This window comes from Haemorhous mexicanus, chromosome 4, assembly GCF_027477595.1.
Source record: "Haemorhous mexicanus isolate bHaeMex1 chromosome 4, bHaeMex1.pri, whole genome shotgun sequence".
Taxonomy (NCBI): domain Eukaryota; kingdom Metazoa; phylum Chordata; class Aves; order Passeriformes; family Fringillidae; genus Haemorhous; species Haemorhous mexicanus.
The window spans coordinates 4808236-4826309 of record NC_082344.1 but is presented as its reverse complement, the minus strand read 5'-3'; the positions used below and the strand labels follow the sequence as shown (position 1 = coordinate 4826309).

The 18074-nt window shown below is 43.5% G+C and overlaps 1 protein-coding gene and 1 long non-coding RNA gene across 9 annotated transcripts in view; both read right to left on the bottom strand.

Annotated features, from left to right (window-relative positions):
• BLTP1 (bridge-like lipid transfer protein family member 1) overlaps positions 1 to 4907 on the bottom strand; it is an 87550-nt gene extending 82643 nt beyond the window's left edge. For 7 of the 8 annotated variants that reach the window (XM_059843725.1, XM_059843727.1, XM_059843732.1 and 4 more), the window contains exon 1: positions 4889 to 4907. The gene's annotated coding sequence lies outside the window, so the exon portion shown is untranslated. Of the gene's footprint in view, positions 1 to 4046; positions 4148 to 4888 lie in introns of those variants that run through there. The other variant, XM_059843726.1, reaches the window with a different exon arrangement.
• A 3973-nt stretch (positions 4908 to 8880) lies between these two features.
• LOC132326897 (uncharacterized) lies at positions 8881 to 17835 on the bottom strand. The gene is made up of 4 exons (XR_009486357.1): positions 17659 to 17835; positions 15994 to 16180; positions 11418 to 11600; positions 8881 to 8932 (listed from the first exon to the last, which is right to left on the bottom strand). It is a non-coding gene; the product is annotated as an uncharacterized LOC132326897 (long non-coding RNA).
• Positions 17836 to 18074: the final 239 nt, after the last annotated feature.

The following is an 18074-nucleotide window of genomic DNA, read 5'->3' as shown; positions in this document are numbered from 1 at the left end:
TTTAAAAGTGAATTTTAATTACTTGTGTCACACATAATCCATTCTTCACAGTACTAAAAAGAGGCAAGGGAAGTTATAATCCTGAGGGGATGCACTTCATTTTCAGCCTGCTTCCAGTGTTACAAGCCCAAACCAATTTTCAGCGCAAATCTTCCATCCCTAAAATGCCAAGTACTCCAAAGCAGCTGCTCCTAATCTTTATAAACTCATTCCAATCGCATCAGATAGGTAAACTCGTTTTAACCTCAGCCTGGCAAATTAACTCAACACCAAGAACAAACCTCTGCTTGAGCTAAGTCATTAAAAATTTACAGGAGGCATGCATATATGCAGGAGCTGGCAGGAGAGAAACCAGAACCTCGGTGACCAGGGTGCAGCCACTTGGCAGGGACAGCTGCACCCACCTGAAAAGGTCTGTCCTGCACCTACAGCTGAGCACAAAGGCAACAAATGTTTTACTCAGTGCCTGGGAGCATTAGGGTGATGTGGGTCTTGAGCTGGGCAAGAAGAGGGGAAAGAAAAAGAAATGTCTGTTTACCACATCCTTTGTAAAGTCATTTTCCTGGCATGCCCTTGTAGAGACAGCTGAATAAAAGGTGTGTCCAAAGGTGGGGGGAAAACTGGCATTTTATATTGAGAAGAAAAACTTTTATATGGTCATGAAGTGGGTAGGGAAATAATGGACATGGCCAATTCTCTTATTACTGCTGGAATTCTCAGGGGGAATAAACCAGGAGTTTAAATTTGCCAGACATATCCTTCAGATCTTCACAGAAATGAAGTGCTTATCGAATATATGTTAATTGGTGTTAGTGGAGGTTAACTGCCATTCCGAGGATACTCCCAACTTCCACAGCAATTACTAATCAGTGGAGTTACAATTACACCCAAAGTGACACATTAAATGACAGGAGGCAAATCCCCCTGGTCTCAATAAATGCATATAAATGACATGTCTGGATGCTTCATCTCCAAAAAGAAGCCAAGAAGCCATACCTAAGGCAGCTCTTCAAAGGAAAGAAAAGGCATTTTTTGCATTACCCACTCCATCACTGCCTTTCAAAGGGTCTCCAGCACTTCTGCTATGAAATCAGAGGTTTAGATAAGTAAATGATATACTAAAGGAGGCTCACAAACACAGACACAATTTTGCTCTCAGGATATTCTTACACTGTCAGCACCCAGAGGCACATTAAACACATCTCACAAAACAAAAAGCTGCCAACCTTGGCACCTATCCCAAAACTCTCCAGCTAGGTCAAACACTTCAAACCCATCCTAGCACAGCTAAGGAAACTCAGCTACTCTTCAGTCAGCAAGCAAAGGAAAGAGGAAGGAAGAGAAGGAAAGTAGTTGTTCTCAAAAGAAAAAACAAAAACAAAACAGACAAAAAACCAAGGGAAGTGACAGCAGCCACAGAGCAATTCTGCCACCGGGCAAATTGCATTGCCTTCATACCTGATACCCAATTAAAATTAACTCTGAGTTTTTTTAAGAAAACAGCAAAGAATCAGGTCTATTTCCCTCCCCGTCTGCCCGTGCTTGAAGTCCCACTAGCGGTAAACTGTAAACAAAATAAACTAGAGCTTTAATTATACTAATGAAATCCTGCTACAACCCCCAGCAGAAGCAGCTGTGCCGAAAGCAGAGCCCAGCAGAGCCACACCTGGTTGAGCCGGTGCGTGGACAGCCTTAGTCAAACAAAATTTGCACTACAGTAGCTCAGCAAATAACAGGTCTACTTCAAAATGAATTAAATCAAAATTAAAGCATACTCAAAGGAACAGTAAGATACAAGATAAAAATCATTCTCACAACAGCCTACCCAATGAGGTAGAGTTCCACAGCACAAGAGGTAGCTTTTATTTATCTATTTTTAATAGCACATGACATGAATTTTCCTAGGAAAGAGATCAAAGACAAACTCCTGCTATGGCAACCAACACACAGTACTTCCACTGCTAGCCTAGGAATCCCTGTTTGAATTGGGATGATTTTTCATTCAACTGCTTAAATGTAAAAATATACTTCTTAACCTTGCCTCTCAGACTTCTTCAGGAAAGCTGGTTCTTTGCCTGCTTACATTGCCAGGCTTTGATGCTGCAGAGGAAAAAAAGGACAAAACCAAAAAAAATCCCAAAAACCCACAAGGAGTGGACCCCAAAGGCTTACAACAGTAGAGATAAAGATGAATTTTCCTCATGTACACTCCTCAACTTAGAGAGAAAAATAAAAATATTGCCTTTGGAGCCTTTGTTGTTGGTTTTAACAACAAGGTAATAACTTTTTTTTTCTTCCACTTTTTTAATTTGAGTACAGCATTGTACCTTTGAAACACTCTATGAAACTAAGCCATCTACTCCACACCTATGAATTTTTCCAGAAGTATACTTCCTCTAAATTTCTCTTTTGACATATTACCACAGTTTGGGGAAAGAGTTTGATTTATGGCAAAGACTTCCTAAGAGTCAGTTTTGTAGCTACATAGACCATCATCCTTAAGGGAACTAGCTGCAGTTTCACCCCAGCCTGGAGTCACCACAAAGATTTTGGTGCAGCAACAAGTGCTAGAATAAGTTATGTGAGGAGATAAGAAGTGACTAGGAGAAGCTATTACATGTCACAGTAAGCACAGGTTAACTCTGCACGCTGCTAACCAAAAGCATTAACCTCTTGCCTAATTCCCACAGGATAAAATGGTGCAAAAGAGCAATCACCAAACAGCAGCTGATGCACTTTTCACATGCCAAAGTTCTCTAACAGCATTCCCAAAAGGGTGAGTGACTTCAGCACACCATAAACAAGGATAAGAGCTCTTCTTAAATGTGTCCATACCCTCACACAATGAGCCAGACGATCCACCACGAGCAAGAGCTACTCACGATCACTGTCAGAATGTGCAAATTCAGGCCATGACCCTAAACAAACATCCCTGAACGCCCATTCAGAGCCGAATGCCTAAGTGGACGCCCAATACTGTTTTTATCAATGGCTCTTTGAGTAAACTATTAACATACTTTAACAAACAAAGGGAATACTCCCTCCTCCCCTCCAGTTTTTCTTCTCAGTTGCCAAAATTTCTGGCCCCACTGTTTAGCTGCTCACTGCACATAAAAAGCAAGGAAGGGAAACCCTGCACAGCCGCAATAAAAGAACAAGCCAGAAAAGCAGAATTACTGGATTAAGTGACACAAGAGAAGAACTCACATGGCAACAACTATGGCCTTTTCTATACTAAACATGAGAAAGTTACACATTGCAGCAAACTGCCAACTTGGGAAGTTTCACAAAGCTGAGTGAAAGCTGCTGTGGAGATGTGCCTTAGGATGGGAAACCAGTCCAAACAGAGGTTGTGACTGGGGTATTCGCTACATGACTACCTCCAAAACACACCTCCACCGTACCAGCATTACATTTTGTATTATATCTGTTATGTACACTGGTAACTACATCGGGTTTTTTATTGATAACGCAAAGTGCAAGCACCTTATCATAACATCATTACGTATCGTTACCACTGCAGCTTCAGACACACCAAAAAGGAGGTGCGCGTCGTGTTAAATCACTGTGTGTGTGTTAAACCCTCTCAGGACCAGAGGCACTGGCAGACATCGCCTTTAACCGCTCAGGGACCAGCACAGGGAAACTTCCCTCGCAGGCCAAACACAACCGGAGGCGCCTGAGCTCCCGCCCCTGGCCTCACAGCCTTTCTGCACGGCGTTACCCCACGCCAAAGGGAAAACACTGAATCCCCGACACTCGCGGGGGCACCGCTCCCCCGCGGAGCGGCCGGGACCACGGGAAGTACGGCGGGACCGGTACCCGGGGGGCACCACACGGCCCTGCGGGGCGGAAAGATAAGCACCAGGCCTCCTCCCCGTCCCGGCCCGGCAGAGCCCCGCGCCGAACCGCGGCTCCTCCCGGCGCGGGGGCGGCTGCGTGTTCCCGGCAGGCCCAGGGCGAGCGGCGGGGCCGACCCCTGCGCGTCGGGCCCATCCCGGTGGGGAGCGGAGCGCAGCCCGGTCCCGGCTTCCCCCCGCACTTACGCCATCGCCCTCCGCGGCTTCTCCCCCGCGGACCCGGAACCGGCGGCGGCGGCGGCGGCAGCCGGGGCCCTCCCGCACCTCACGGTGAAGGCGCGGCCCCGCCCACGGCGCCGCCGCAGCCAACCGAGAGGCGCCGCCGGCCCGCGCGGCCAATGGCAGGGTCGTCCGCCCCCCGCGGGGGCGGGACCGAGACGCCGCTCCGCCAATGGCGAGGGGCGGTGCCTGCCCCGTGTGTGTGTGTGCGGGGAGACGCGCCCGCCCCTCCGCGGCGCGCGCAGGCGCGGGCGCAGCTGGAGCCGCCAGATGTGCGCGGCGCGCTGGGGGCCGCGGGCGTGGCCGGAGCCGGTACCTTGAGGGGCTGGCGGGCAGACGGTCCCGGAATCGGAGTGTCGCTGATGGATCCTGCCCCCGGCGCGGTTGTCTGCCCGTTACGTCGGGAGAAGGGGTACTGCCCGCCCGGCAGCGGCTGGCGGAGCGAGCGCCTGAGCGCCCGCGGCACCTGCCGCTCGCCCTTGTCCTCGCAGCGCTTAACTGCGAGGCACCGGAGGGGTTTGTTGGCCGAGCCGCCGGGTAACGGGCCGTTCGTTTTCCCGCCCGTTGGTTGTGCCCTCCGAAGCAGGTGAAGAAAGCTGGCCCCCAGACACCAGATAAAAAGTGAATTTTCAGACTTTTTTGAACACGTGGCCGTGACTTGACTGCCAGATGTAGCCAAATATGATAAGTACACACATTTCTTTAGAATCGCCCAGACATGATAAAACAGATTTCTTTAAAATCACCCAGGCCTGCATCCTCCAGCCTTCCGTAGCACACTAGAGCAAACCGAAACAGTGACTGCGTACCTTTTTCCGTCAGGTCCTTGCACACTGTCAACACTGGTGCTGAGCTCCACATTCCCTCAATCCCCCCGAGGTTTCCAGAAGCTGCACCACACCGTGTCTCCTGAAGGATACCCATCCTTGGGCACCTGGATCAGAAGGCTGATTGTACCCCCTGGTACCTGCAAAATAAATCTGTGCGTGAGAAACACAGAATCCCTACGCCATGGCGCTGCTCTCACTGGCCTGACAGTGAGACCTGTCAATGGGCTGCCTGGATTTGCTTGGGCCAAAGTGAAACTAAGCCCAGTTGAGCAGAGGGCTCATGGCTCTTCTCTGTGAGCCACGTGCTCCTGCCTCCTGGCTCATGTGTGCTCCAGCATTCCTCATGGTTTTTCCTGCAGAGCCAACTTTCAGCTGGATCAGCAAACAGCGAGCATGAGCCCGCTCGCTGCACAAGGGCATGGATGCCCCTGGGGGCCTGGCAGGAGCTCTTAACCTGGCACAGAAAAGCACTGGCAGGATTATCCCTTGAGCAGTGCCACAAACCACAGGTGAACCCTGACCCCAGCTGCCTCCAGCACCCTGCTGGACAGAGCTGTGCTCAGAGCAGCTCCAGGCATCCTCCACCCAGCAGATGAACCAGAATCAAAGCCAGCGTTACCTAACGAGGTTTATCCTCGCTGTTGTCTATTACATTCCCATCATACTAAGCATAGTAAGGAAAATATTGTTTAAATATTCCTGGTTTTCTTATTGAAGCCCCCCCTTCCACCTCCTTCCCTGCTGGCGCACTCCAGCACTCTTCCCTGGTCTAGTGTGCCAAAGCCATGGAGTCTTGGGAAGCTCTTCCAAATGATTTTACCCACATGGTGCCTGAAGGCTTTAATGAGGTCCATGCAGATAAGTCACACAAAGAAATTTTAGCTCAAAGCTGTCATTAGAACTTGGGGAAAGTGGGCCTGTGCCTGCTGTAAGAGATGGAGGTTAAAGCTTTAATGCTGATACAGGGCTGGCTGGAAAACTGAAATATGGAATTAACACAAGGAAAAATATTTACCCCTCTACACCTTTGAACTTACTTGTTTTCTAAGGGACACTAATATTCTGTAAAAGAAATGTGCACTTTCTTCTCACAAAAATATTTTTATGTTTGACTAGACTTATTTTTAGACTCTTATCAATACAGGGCAGAATGTGTCCCAGAACAACCAAAATAAGGCAGAGGGAGAAATTATTTCTATTCTTGGTGTAATACCTCAACTTAAAGTTACCAGGTTTGAAATAGAAAAGCCAGGATAGCCAAAACTCTGGGTCTTGTTCCAATTCCATTGGTGGGCAGGAAATGGAGAGGCTTTAAGTCTACTTGTGCAACAGATAAAATCAAGTGCAGAAGTTATTCCACATGGTATTTTTAAGCAAAGGTCAGCCTAAGTCCAAAATGTTGATCTAAAATATGAGCCCCTATGTGTATTTGTAACCTGGGATGTAACAACTTCACTTTGCCTTAGGACAGCCAGCAGCACTGTAGTTTTCTCTGTCTTTGTTCCTTCCTTTGTTAATGCAGCAAGAATAAGAACTATTTCCAAAACTGGTAACAAAGAGTAATTTTAGCAATTAGTGCCAACAATTCATATAAATTTTACATTTAGTTTTTTTCTGTTTTCTGATCCCTCTATTTTTATGTCTGAGCATTATTTTTTCAGCATCATTTTACTTGATTCAAGGAAATTGGTTCTTTTCAGACTCTCACCATGCCTTGCTCATGGACAATGCAGTGAGTCACTGCATCCCAGCCCGGGACCATGGAAAATGGGTGCCAGGATTTTCTCTTTTTAGGTGGCCTCTTGGTGTTATGTGCAAGTCTCTGACCCCTGAGTGCAGCTCCCTGGAAGCAGGGCTGTTGCCTGGGTGTGACAGGGACTGGAGCTGGTGGCTGCTGTAGGTTAGTGCTGACGTGAGTTTTGTGGATTCTCACAGCACCCCTGCCTGATTGCCTGCTGCTTTTTTGAAGATTGCATTTTTGGGATGTTTGCTCCTGATGCTGATTTCCATCACCAGTTTCATTCCTTCCATTGCCTCCCATGACCTTTTGGGGGAGTGTCTACAAATTAGCTCCTGATATTTTATCCCCGCTTTCTTTTCATTCTCTCTCTTCTTAAAGGAGTTTTTTCCTTCGTTTTCTTTCCCATGAGGAATGATGCCAAATTGCTTTTCTCAGCCCTTCCTTCTGTACGCTGATTCCAGACAATAAAATGTATTTGACATTTGAAATTTACCTGTAGAAATTACTTTTAAAAGGGTAAACTAACAATCAAAGCTTCAAGATACCTTAGCCACACAAACCTAAAGGCTCATGTCATAGAAGAAATGAATTGATTAATTACCTTTGTCTTCTGTAACCCAGTTGATGACTCAGATCTGAAGCACCAGGAAAGCCTCTCCTGACACATTGAGCCATTCTTGGGGCAGTTTGAGATTAACAGATGAAATACAATGCACTGCAACACAATTCAATATCTTTAAAGCAAAGTAACAAAATGACTGTAATATCTAGATTCACATTTTGCATGCTGGGGCTAAATCAAAGGGTTGTTTCACCCCTGTCTGCTCTGTAACATACCAGAGGTTCATTTCCTTTTTGGGGCAAAGCTGGCAGCTTCTGATGGTGTTATGTACATGCACACAGCAAGAATGGCCCAGGCTTGAATATTGTCTCTAGGGTATAACTTTTCAATCTTGCCCAAATTTTTTCTCATGGTCTAGAAAACAGAGCATATTTCATCCATAATTCTTCCCAGCATATGATGTTGCATCTCTAGCTATCAGCATGGCAACTGAAAAGAGATTTTGTAAATGTTATCTCATTATATAACTTTCAAGTTAAGGGAAGTTGCATCCTCTATGCTTTAACTTGTTTTACATTGGGTGGCATTACCATTCACCTCAGTATGTTTATTTTCATGCCTGAAATTCCAGGACTTTCTTCATAAGCAAAGAGGAATAGTTGAGTAAAAGCACTGTCTTTAAATTATTTATGCCTCTTCTGCTTTGCAGTGGAAGATGCTTCTCTGAACACTGTTCTAAAAGCTCCCAAGTCATTTAGCCCATTGCTTTATCTTTGAGTGATGCCATCCAAGGGTCAAAAAGAAGCTGATGTTGAGGCTGCCAGAATTTATTTAGACAGAACCAGAAAGCTGCTGTGTAGTTGATACTATTTAACAAAAGCAAAAATATGACTATGAATATTCATAGTCTTTTCTGGGACTTAAGCCATTTACCTTGTTAGAGTAGCCCTGGCATTTTCCAGGGGAATAGAGCAGTCACTGCCCAACTGACATTAAATGACACTCACAGGTATGACCCCTCTAAAAATCCTGCAACAACCCAGTAAGCAGAATCAGGCATTCACCATCATGGAGCTGGAAGCTGATTCAGTGGCATCAGTTACTTGAGGAGACAATTCATTTAATCAGGAGGCTCTAAAGAGCCCTTCCATAGCCTTATCAGATTGAAAAGCCTTTGTCAGGCAATCCTCTTGCAGGGAGTTCTCTAAGAATACCAGGGAATTGTTTTCCTGTTGCTGTGTTTGGTATCAAAGGAAGCTGCAGTCTGCAGACATGGACATCTCACACCTTCGGTGGACCAAGAGCAGCATGGTAATCAACTCAGAATTCCAAATATTTCCCTCTTGCTCCCAGCTGAGACAACAGTTGCAAATAAATAGGAAAGAGAAAAGTGCATTACTACCGCTCTGTGTGTTGTGAAACATTATTCTGTCTTCAGCTCTGCTTTAGTGAGGGGTTTGAAGTTGCTGGAGCTGTGAGGATATCAATGGTTGATTTATGCTTCCTCTAAATAACATCAGCATTTACTATAAGAGCTCATTCTAGATTACATTAACAACAAACAAACACTGAGCTTAGAGATAAAGAAATATAAATATTCCTTATGCAAAATATTCACAACACTGCGAAAACTCACTTCAACAAACCAGAAGCTGCTGGGTCAAAACACGCACATGCTTTAACTTCAGGGCAAAATCTTAAATTCCTTGGTTCTTTTCATCTGAGGATAAAATCACAGACACTTAGTTCAGAAAACAAACAAATATTAATAATTTGTTTTAAGTACATAATTTGCCAGAGCTGGAAGTCGCTTGTTATCAATTACAGAATTAATTTATTCCATACTTGACCTTTCGGTACTCGGTGTCTTTTTAACTTCCAAAGCATATTTATTCAAGGAGTTTCACTGAACATTGCCTGTCTTCCAAAGGAGTTCCCCATTCTGTGGTGCACCCAAAAACTGATTCTCAAACGGGTTCCTTAACTGAGGAAATCATCCCCCTCGCTCCATGAATAATTTACTGGATGTTGTCTGGTTCTGTGCACCCAGATCTTATGTGAATATAAGAAAAATGTAGAAAGATCAAGATATTCTTAATTTAATCCCTAAACAAAATGCAAAGGAAAATATAACTTAGCTTACATAAAGGATATGCTGTCATTTTCCTTTATACTAAGCAATATAATTTAAACTTTGATCAGCAGTCAGAGTAGACTATGAGAATACTAACAAAACATGTTCATTGTTATTAGTTTCTTCAGACTATAACTTTCATAAACTCTTTCCTTCTGGTGTAATTAATGAGTGTGACTGTAAAGCAACACTGATAATAAAATCTGCATTTTAGATACAAGTGTTATTTAGACAGATTCTCAGGACTGTTCTTGTGCCTCTCATTCAGACCTATTGGACATAGATTATCCTGTGAGGAAACCGGCATCAAACACGCAACATTAACAGTGATTTCAGCAAGCCCAGGGTATAGCTTGTAGAAACCAAAAACTTGCTGAAATTCATCTATCAAAAGTGTTTTAAGACAGGACTAAAGATCCTATTTCCGTGAAAAACTGGTACTTTTAATTTCAGAAAATGACAGGTGAAAACAAGCAAACAGGTAGTAATTCCACGACATCCCACTGCTGTATCTTGGCAGTCCTTAAAACACGCTTGAGTGTCCTTGTGTTGCACCTGCACATGTTTTTTCACAAAATCCTTCATTTATTATTTTAAAATTCCACCTTTTTATGCCACATCACTTGCTGGATGTGTACACGTGAAGCTTAATTGTGCTACTGCTTCCTTTTGTCAGTATGGATTTTTTTTGGCATGGATTATATCTTCCTTAGTCTTAAGAAAATGTGTTTTGCTACGACCAGTTCACTGAACCCACTAATAACCTGTGCCTGGCTTCAGGGCAGCATTTGGATGCCCCTAAAGACCCTGGACATCCTCCCAGCTCCCTGACATGGCCCCAGTGCCATCATATGCACCACAGGTGACAGCAATATCCAGCGGAGTAGAGCTCTTTCTCCCCATCTTGTTTCTGGCCAGTTGCATTCTTGATTTATACTGGATTTTATTGTGTGTCTCCAGCCCTATAAATAGTTATCTGCAGGATAACTAGAAGCAGCTGTGTCCATTCCTCCAGTGTTCATATCTTACATTTCACACACTGCATTTTGTGCTGTTCTGCTGGTAATAAATGGCGTCAGATGGTAGGTTAGCTTTAGGCTTTAAAATTTCTCTCATTTTTAGTTATTCCGGCTCTCAAAAGAAGTGCATTATACTGAAACACACTATTATTAGACTTTTTGTGCCAGATGTATAGGCCTATAGTATAAGCCTTTTGTCTAGGCAATCTAAAACCCATTTTGACCATATAATGAGAAGTATTTACCAAGTAAAGTTTCTTTTTTAAACTGGAGACCCCATTCCTGGCACTACTAATTATCTAGAAGAATGAGCTTCCACGCAGCAAGTGGGTGTTACACTCTGTTGCCAGAGAAAGAGGTGCAAGCACATTCTTTTTGATGGTTCGTGACTATTTTTAACTTTAATTTCCTTTGTAATTATTTCCTTTCCTGGATTCATAAATCTGCAGTAGCCTGTTATATAAATCTCAGCTATCCCATGTTTACAAATAATTCTGGCTTATACTCCATGTTCTTTGCACTTTGTAAATTCCCACAGACTTGAAGTTTGGGTGTACAAAGACAGACACTGGGGTATCACCCCATGTTTAATACCAGCTCTGTACAATAAGCCTTTTTTAATAGCAAATATCCACCTACATTTCTTTTAAACCTCCTCCAGCGTTTTTGTTGGAGAAGCTACTTTTCACTTGGTGTCTCAATGACTGCTGTGTGGCAGGACCATACTGAGACTTTGTGGGAGTTTATTCCTTTCATTACTTGTTCATTTTTTGGTTTAAAAGTGAAAAGGATGGAGGAATCCAACAGTGAATTCTTCATGCACAAATATAACGTGGATTTTAAGGGGTGATATAATTGTGCCACTGAGGGAATAATGATGTTTAAGTGCAGATTATAGGAAAACGATTTAGGGGTGAAAGAACAGATGTGAGGGTAATAATTGTGGCACAAAAGCCAGACCAAAGGCTGTCAAAATTGTTCTTGTGGAGAGCCATTAAACACAGGAAACTGTGATGGTTTATTATTGTAAATTACCGTGCAATGCAACTTACCTCTGTTCAGTGCTTGAAATCCTTGTGCCCTAAGTGACCAAGGGCTTTGGAAGTTGCCTAGGAGATCCTCTGGCACATTATGCACCTCTAATGTCATCTTTTCCCAATCTTTTTGGATAGCTGCTTGGCAGGATTACTTTGAAGCACAGAGGTGATCACATTCAGCTAGAGCAGTGCCTGCTCCTGTGAATGGGTAAAGTGACTTATTTATACATATTTTCCAGGTCTCCTGTGTTTTCCAGGGTTAATGGGAAAAATGAAACCTGTAAGGACAGTGTCTTCATTCACTGTGGATACCTTCACTTCCACATGCTGCAGTGTCAAATTGCAAAGTTCCTGCATCTTCCCTTCCAGCTCCCAACACTTCAGTGTGAGCAAGGTGACTTTAAAAATGTCATTAAAATAACAAGCAGCAGTAGAAATGGAAGAGGAAAGGCTTCAAGACATACTGCATCCAGGGAATAAATTAATGAGGTGTCAGATGACCACGGAGCTCTGGCCCACAGGGAGCTCCCAAGCCCTCAGCTTGGAGAGTGGGATCATGCCAGGAGAGAGCAGAGCAGCACGTGTGAGGCTGGCTCCTGTTCTCAGTGAAATCACTGGAAGTTTTGACCATGGCATCCATGGAGGCAGGGTGCATGCCATTAATATTCCCCAGAGACCCAGAGCAAGTGTTGCTGACACTTTCACAGTGTAATCACTGCAGATCCCACCTGGCTAGTGCACAAAGCAGTGCAAATAAATATAATGTTACTGGTAATAAAACATGATGATGAAAACTGGCTGATGGTAACACTTAGCATTGCTAACACACAGCTTACAAGCTTGGAGACATACATTTTTGGCTATTTTAACTAATAAATACTTCACTAATTATATTTACAAGGAGTAAGTAATTTATAAACAAGCAATTTATCACATTTGCATTCATTAGACTAAGCAGCTTCCCTGATTATATTCTGACTATTCTGCCGTTTGCCACCCTGCAAGAATGAGGTGGTTTTTGCCTTCAAATAAAATCAGCTCTTCATTTTTCCATCTCGTGGGTAGCTGGCAAATGACAGCTCAACATTTTCTGTTTGCACAGTGTGTCCTCTCCATCTACCTGAGCCATCCTTGAAAACAGTCAACACCAGCAGGTACCCTTGAACCACAGGTCAAAGTTACTGAAACTGTAGTTGTTGAAAAGAGAGCACTGCTCACCATTTCTGTGCTGCCTCAAAAGCCGTTATCTGAAATCCTGGATGTTTCCTATGGCAGTGGCCAGAATGGGGAGATTGGGAAGCACTGTCTTCTGGCAGAAGGAGCTGCCCAGTTTCCCTTTCAGCCTGCAGTTATCCCACTTCCTTGGCTCAACACGTGCACAGGAAAGGGTTTGTTGATAGACTTTGAAATGTGTTTATGGAGTTTACACTTTTATTTTTATTCATTTTACATTTGCAAGAGGCAGGGAAGGAAACCAAAAATCAAACTTACTATGGAAAGTGTTTTCAGTATTAACTGTGCAATATAAGAAACTCTGCTCCTACCAGATTTTACAAGAGAGACTTCAAAGTCTTTTTAAAACAGGGCTTCTGCTAAACTGGCAGTATTCCTTTGACTTTGACCATATTAGTCATTGCTTTTGCAGACTTAGCAAAAAGGAAAACTGCTGGCTTTAGCACCAGCACTCCCACAAAAAAGCAAGCCTACTCTCTTTTGGCCCAGCGCAATGTAGATGGCAGCTTAGTATTTCAATCTAAGAACAAGCATCTTCATCAGTCCAGAGTCAGCCCTTCCTGGCAGGGAGCAGCCCTGGATCAAATGGTGTCCCCTAGATGTATTTCTCTTTGTCACTGTCACCCACAGACACATCCTCTGAAAGCAAAGGGCCCAAGAGTGATGCAGCTGACTGCTGAGCAGGGGGCATCATTCAAGCACCAAAATGGCTTTTGACTAGCCAAGCTCCTGGAGTTGTTTCTTAATCAGCTCTTTTAATACTTTGTATTGATTACAGATCTAATCTGAAGCCCACTAAAACCAGTGAGGACAGCTGTGTCACAGGGCTCTGATGATGATGACAGAAGTGATGGATGTAGTGTTACAGTGTGCAAACACCAAATCCTCCTGAATACTCATTAGCTTTTTTACTATTTGCTCTCAATTTTCTACATGTTTCCCTCTTTGACACTTGCTGCTGCATTTCCCACCTGCCCCTCCTCAGCTCCAGAGCCCTGGGTGTATCTTATTCAGAGGGATGAAGGAGGGTGGTGCTGAGAGATTGGAAAGAGGCAGGGAGGGCAGGAACGAGGAGAAATTGCACACCATCAGAGCAGTGAGCTTCTGACAGGGTGACTTGGCAGCTCCTGCTCCCCTCTCCAAGGTGGATACAACTTCTGCAGAAGCAAGAGAGTAGAGGAGAAGAGTTATGATGAGGGCAGGGAGCTCAGAAAAGGCTTGGAAACTGTAGCTGGATGCTTTCCAGCTGTGTTGTTGATCTGTCTTCTGAACAAACAACCCCAGATTGGGAGCTTGGCACCGCCTTCTGGTGGTATTAGCAGTTTTCCAGCTCCCAGGCCTCAGTGTGGGTCTGACAGGGACTTAGAGGTGATGCCTGCTCTGCTTAGCAGGGGCATGTGCTGAAAACTTGCAGCTCTGATCTACCAGTCCCAGCTAAAGGTATCAGCAGGAGTGCTAGGCTGAATATACCCCAGTTTCCCTCCTAGAAAGGCTGTGTCTGGTGCACAGCTGGGATGAGATGTGAGCACACACAGCACAGCTCTTGATCTCATAGTTGAGACCTAATGACCTTGAGAAAATGAGCATTGAGCTTCTTTCTTCTTCCTCAGTCACCTCTGAGGGTCACCTCTGCCTCAGCCCAGCCACAGCAGCAACAAGGACGAAAAATCGCTTTAAAACAGAGCTCTTGTATTTTACAGCAATATTGAGCTCTTTGGGTGTTTCTCTCTGGGAAAGGTGTTTTCTTTCAGCCAGGAAAATACTGTGATCTGAGAGCTGAAACTGAGCATGTTTTTACCTTTAGTGAGAGAAGGGGATAATAAAAGCTGGTAACACCTGTAGGTAACAGCAGAATTCAGTGTACTCAGAAGGGCTGCTCTTTGGGGTTGGGGGTTATGGTGGGTGTTTGTTTGAGGGTGTGTGCTCTGTTTACATTTTAGACTCAGGCAAGGGAGTCCACTCTTGTGTGTGCTGTTTTGTTTTTCTTGCCTGAACTGCAGTGCTGTGTATTTTAAATTCAAAAAGTGGAAACTCCAGCATGTACTTCAAAAGATTATCCTGTATTGTTTTACATTCTGTGCTGGACCTACAAGAAAGTATCAGCAATTCTCTGAGCTGCAGGAGTCCTTCCTCAGCTGCCCTGGCCCAGCTCCAGTAACCTAGTGCCTACCAGAACCTTCTGTTCAGATAAGAACTTCCTAAAGTTCCCGACTGAACTTTATCAACGCCTTACTGTTAGCCAGGTCCTGTAAATGCCATATTAAATTAAACATGTTTCTTTGGCATGTGCAATGTTAAGGGACAATTGCTCAGACAATTTCATTTACTGTTTCAGTAAGACGTTTCATAAAAAATTCTGGTATTGGCGGACCTACATTGCCTCAAACATCAGCTTTATGCTTTTGTACTTCTCAAGCTTTTAAGATGCTGCTTCTGAAAAGTCTCTGGCTTTACCCAGACTGATAAGGAGCCTCTAAAGCAACTGGTATTGATTCCAGCCTGACAAAGGTAGCACTGGCAGCAGCATTAGGTGTCCTTCAGATGATCTATGCAGAAAGTCTCTCCTATTTGTCAACAGCAGCTGCTTGAGGGCAGTTCCATCCCCACAGCTCAACCAGGGAACAAATTACATGAGCTCTCCTCAGCCATTCCAGTGTTAAATCAGCCGAGTTACTTCAGGCAGCCACAGCAGCAGCACAGATTAGAATGGGCTGACTGCAGCAGCGATGCTGGTGAGGAGCACTCCAGTGATTCATTCCCCTGGCTGAGCTGCTGGGCTGAGCTCTGGCACAGCACTAACAGGCAGCTCTGTGTGTCTAAAGCTGCCGCCACCATCCCAGCAATGATTGTCAGAACACAGCCTTAGGATAGGAAATGCTAAAATTGCTGTAGGGATTTAAACCCAGGTTTCACCTTCTCAGGAGTACATGATGTCACCAAAGTGCTCCAGAGCCTTTTCTACGTGCATGTCCCTAACAGTGGGTCCTTTAAAAGGCAAAAGGTTTCTGCAAATCCTCTGAGTAGCAGAGGACTCACTGCCACTAGCACCACTGACAGGACTTACCTTAGACTCAGATGCAAAATCATAATTAAACTGAAGAACAGCCCTGCAGTCCTGTGTGTAATCCCTAGCTCAGTAATTTCTTTTGCAAAACTGACTCTTTTCTCATTAGATGCAAACAGAACTGGCCCAAGTTCATTTCCTGCATAGTAACTGAAAACTTGTGATAAACTCCCAATATATTTGGCAGTATCAGTAGGTAAGCAGGTCTGCAGGCACTTTTGTGCTCCCAAGCAGCATGTGGCCCTTAGATAGGACTATCTGGAAATGAGCTTTCCCACCACAGTACTTACATACCACACTCCAGGCTGGCAGTATTTGCTTTCCCTTCCACTTTCCTGGTTTGTAAATTCTTCTCACAGTTCCTGACTCTCACAGGATGATAGACACCACCAGGTAGGTTTTTTCCCATCTGTAGCTATGCTTTTATCTTTCTCACCCGGTCTGACTGCATCTTGTAGGTTCATCTCATTCTCTTTGCAGCCTATGAAAGAGAAAAGCAAATGCAGAGTCCCTCATTCACTGCACCCCAGAACTCCTGAATTTGCTGGTCTTTCATTAAATTGATTTGTTTGCAAGTCCAGAAGAAATAAAAACTACACTGACAAAAGAAGAAAAACAGTTTTTTCCACCTTTTTAAACTTCTCATAAGTTAATTACCACTGTCAATCTGTAATCAGAAAGAAGAAGGGCAAATTGTTATTTGTTCTTATTGAACCACATACAAAGACTGAATTTTATTATGATACAAAAGGAAAGAATTTGTCATCATTAACTGTAATGTTTTCGGGAAGGAGGTTAGATAGGAGACTTAGCATCATTAAAGGTTTTTATCTAAAGATTTCCTGCCTCAAGTAATTGTTCTGAAGAAGTAAACACACAGAGAGATTATGTCATTAATTCTCTTAAATGAAGTTCTGTGGTAAGTGCTGTTTTGTAGGCTCATTTGAAGATTTTTTGAAAAAATCTCTGGGGTTTTGTTTATTTACTTATTTTGCAAATGCTTTGCAAAACTGTGACTAAATAATATATTTTGTGTTCACTCTATTGCTACTACCTTCGTTCTTTGAAATCAAACGGGGTGGCTGGTTATGGGGGTCCTTTCCATAATTACCAGTGAACCCTCAGGAAGCTAATACAGATATGGCAAATTTGGTTAAAAAGATGATTTTAAAATTATTTATATAATATTCATTTCTTAGCATAAGCATCTGGTTAAACTGCTGCACCCATCTCTGCAGTGCTGTAAAACTGTGTGGTTTATACAAAATACCTGTGAAGGATCACCTACTCAAACATTATCAGTATTCCTTGCTGAATTACTCTGAATATTCCTCCCATTCACTGGGCAGTTCCTAACATTGCAGTGTCTGCATTTCTTTTTCTGAGAGTTAATCCACATATTACACATAACCCTGATTTGGGCAATTTATTCTTTCTGGGTTCCCATAGCTTGAAATACTGAAACAGATTAACAGAAACCAGTTCCTCAACATTAGATATATGTATATTTTCAACTTTTATGGAGACTACAAAGAAATTTCTGTAGGTACTCTTCCTATCAGCAAATCTGCAGCACTTTTAACTTTGTCTTTTTATCTGGTAGTACAACATTTTAATTTTAAAAGCAACTTTAAAGTGTTTTCCCAAAGAGATTTCTCCTCAGGTCCCTCAGTAACATGTTTCTCTGAAGGAATCTCATGAGAACTCATTGCCTGCTCTTGTATAGCAGGCATGATCTATTAGAAATTAATTTAAAACATTTTCCAGAGTGGAGCTGCATTCTAGCAGCTATTGGTGGTGCAAGTAACGCTCCATTGTGCCACCAATGAACTGTCTGATTATACAATTATTTTTCCTTTAGTATAGGACCTGACCCTCTAACAAAGTTTTGACCCTTCTTAATTTGTGGGACAGAGTAAAGCTTGTCTTTAATGACTTTACTACGATATTACTTCTCACCTGTAACTCTTTTGGAAGCATGGAAAGTGAAGGGAAATAATCTGCCATTTGCTTTCTCATTGCACTCTTCAGTGGAATTGCTGCTAGGAAATCTGTAATGCCAATGATTTTTCAAGTGCTCTCATCTTTTTCAAGATTCCCATGGAGTGTGGTCTCTTTTCATTGCATACATATGCAAAAAACTGGGTAAAATATCATGAAGGAAATAAAATCGTGATGAAAAGAATTTGATCATTTCAGAAAATACCTGTTTGCCAGAGTGAGATTCACATGGAAACAACACCCTGCTAAACATGATGACAAACCCCAAAGAATGCATTCTCTTTCCATACACCAGCATAAAGAATATTACTTTCCCCCCCAAATGTACACATGCCTTAGGAGAATGAATAAAAGCAGAGAATTGTTTTATTAAC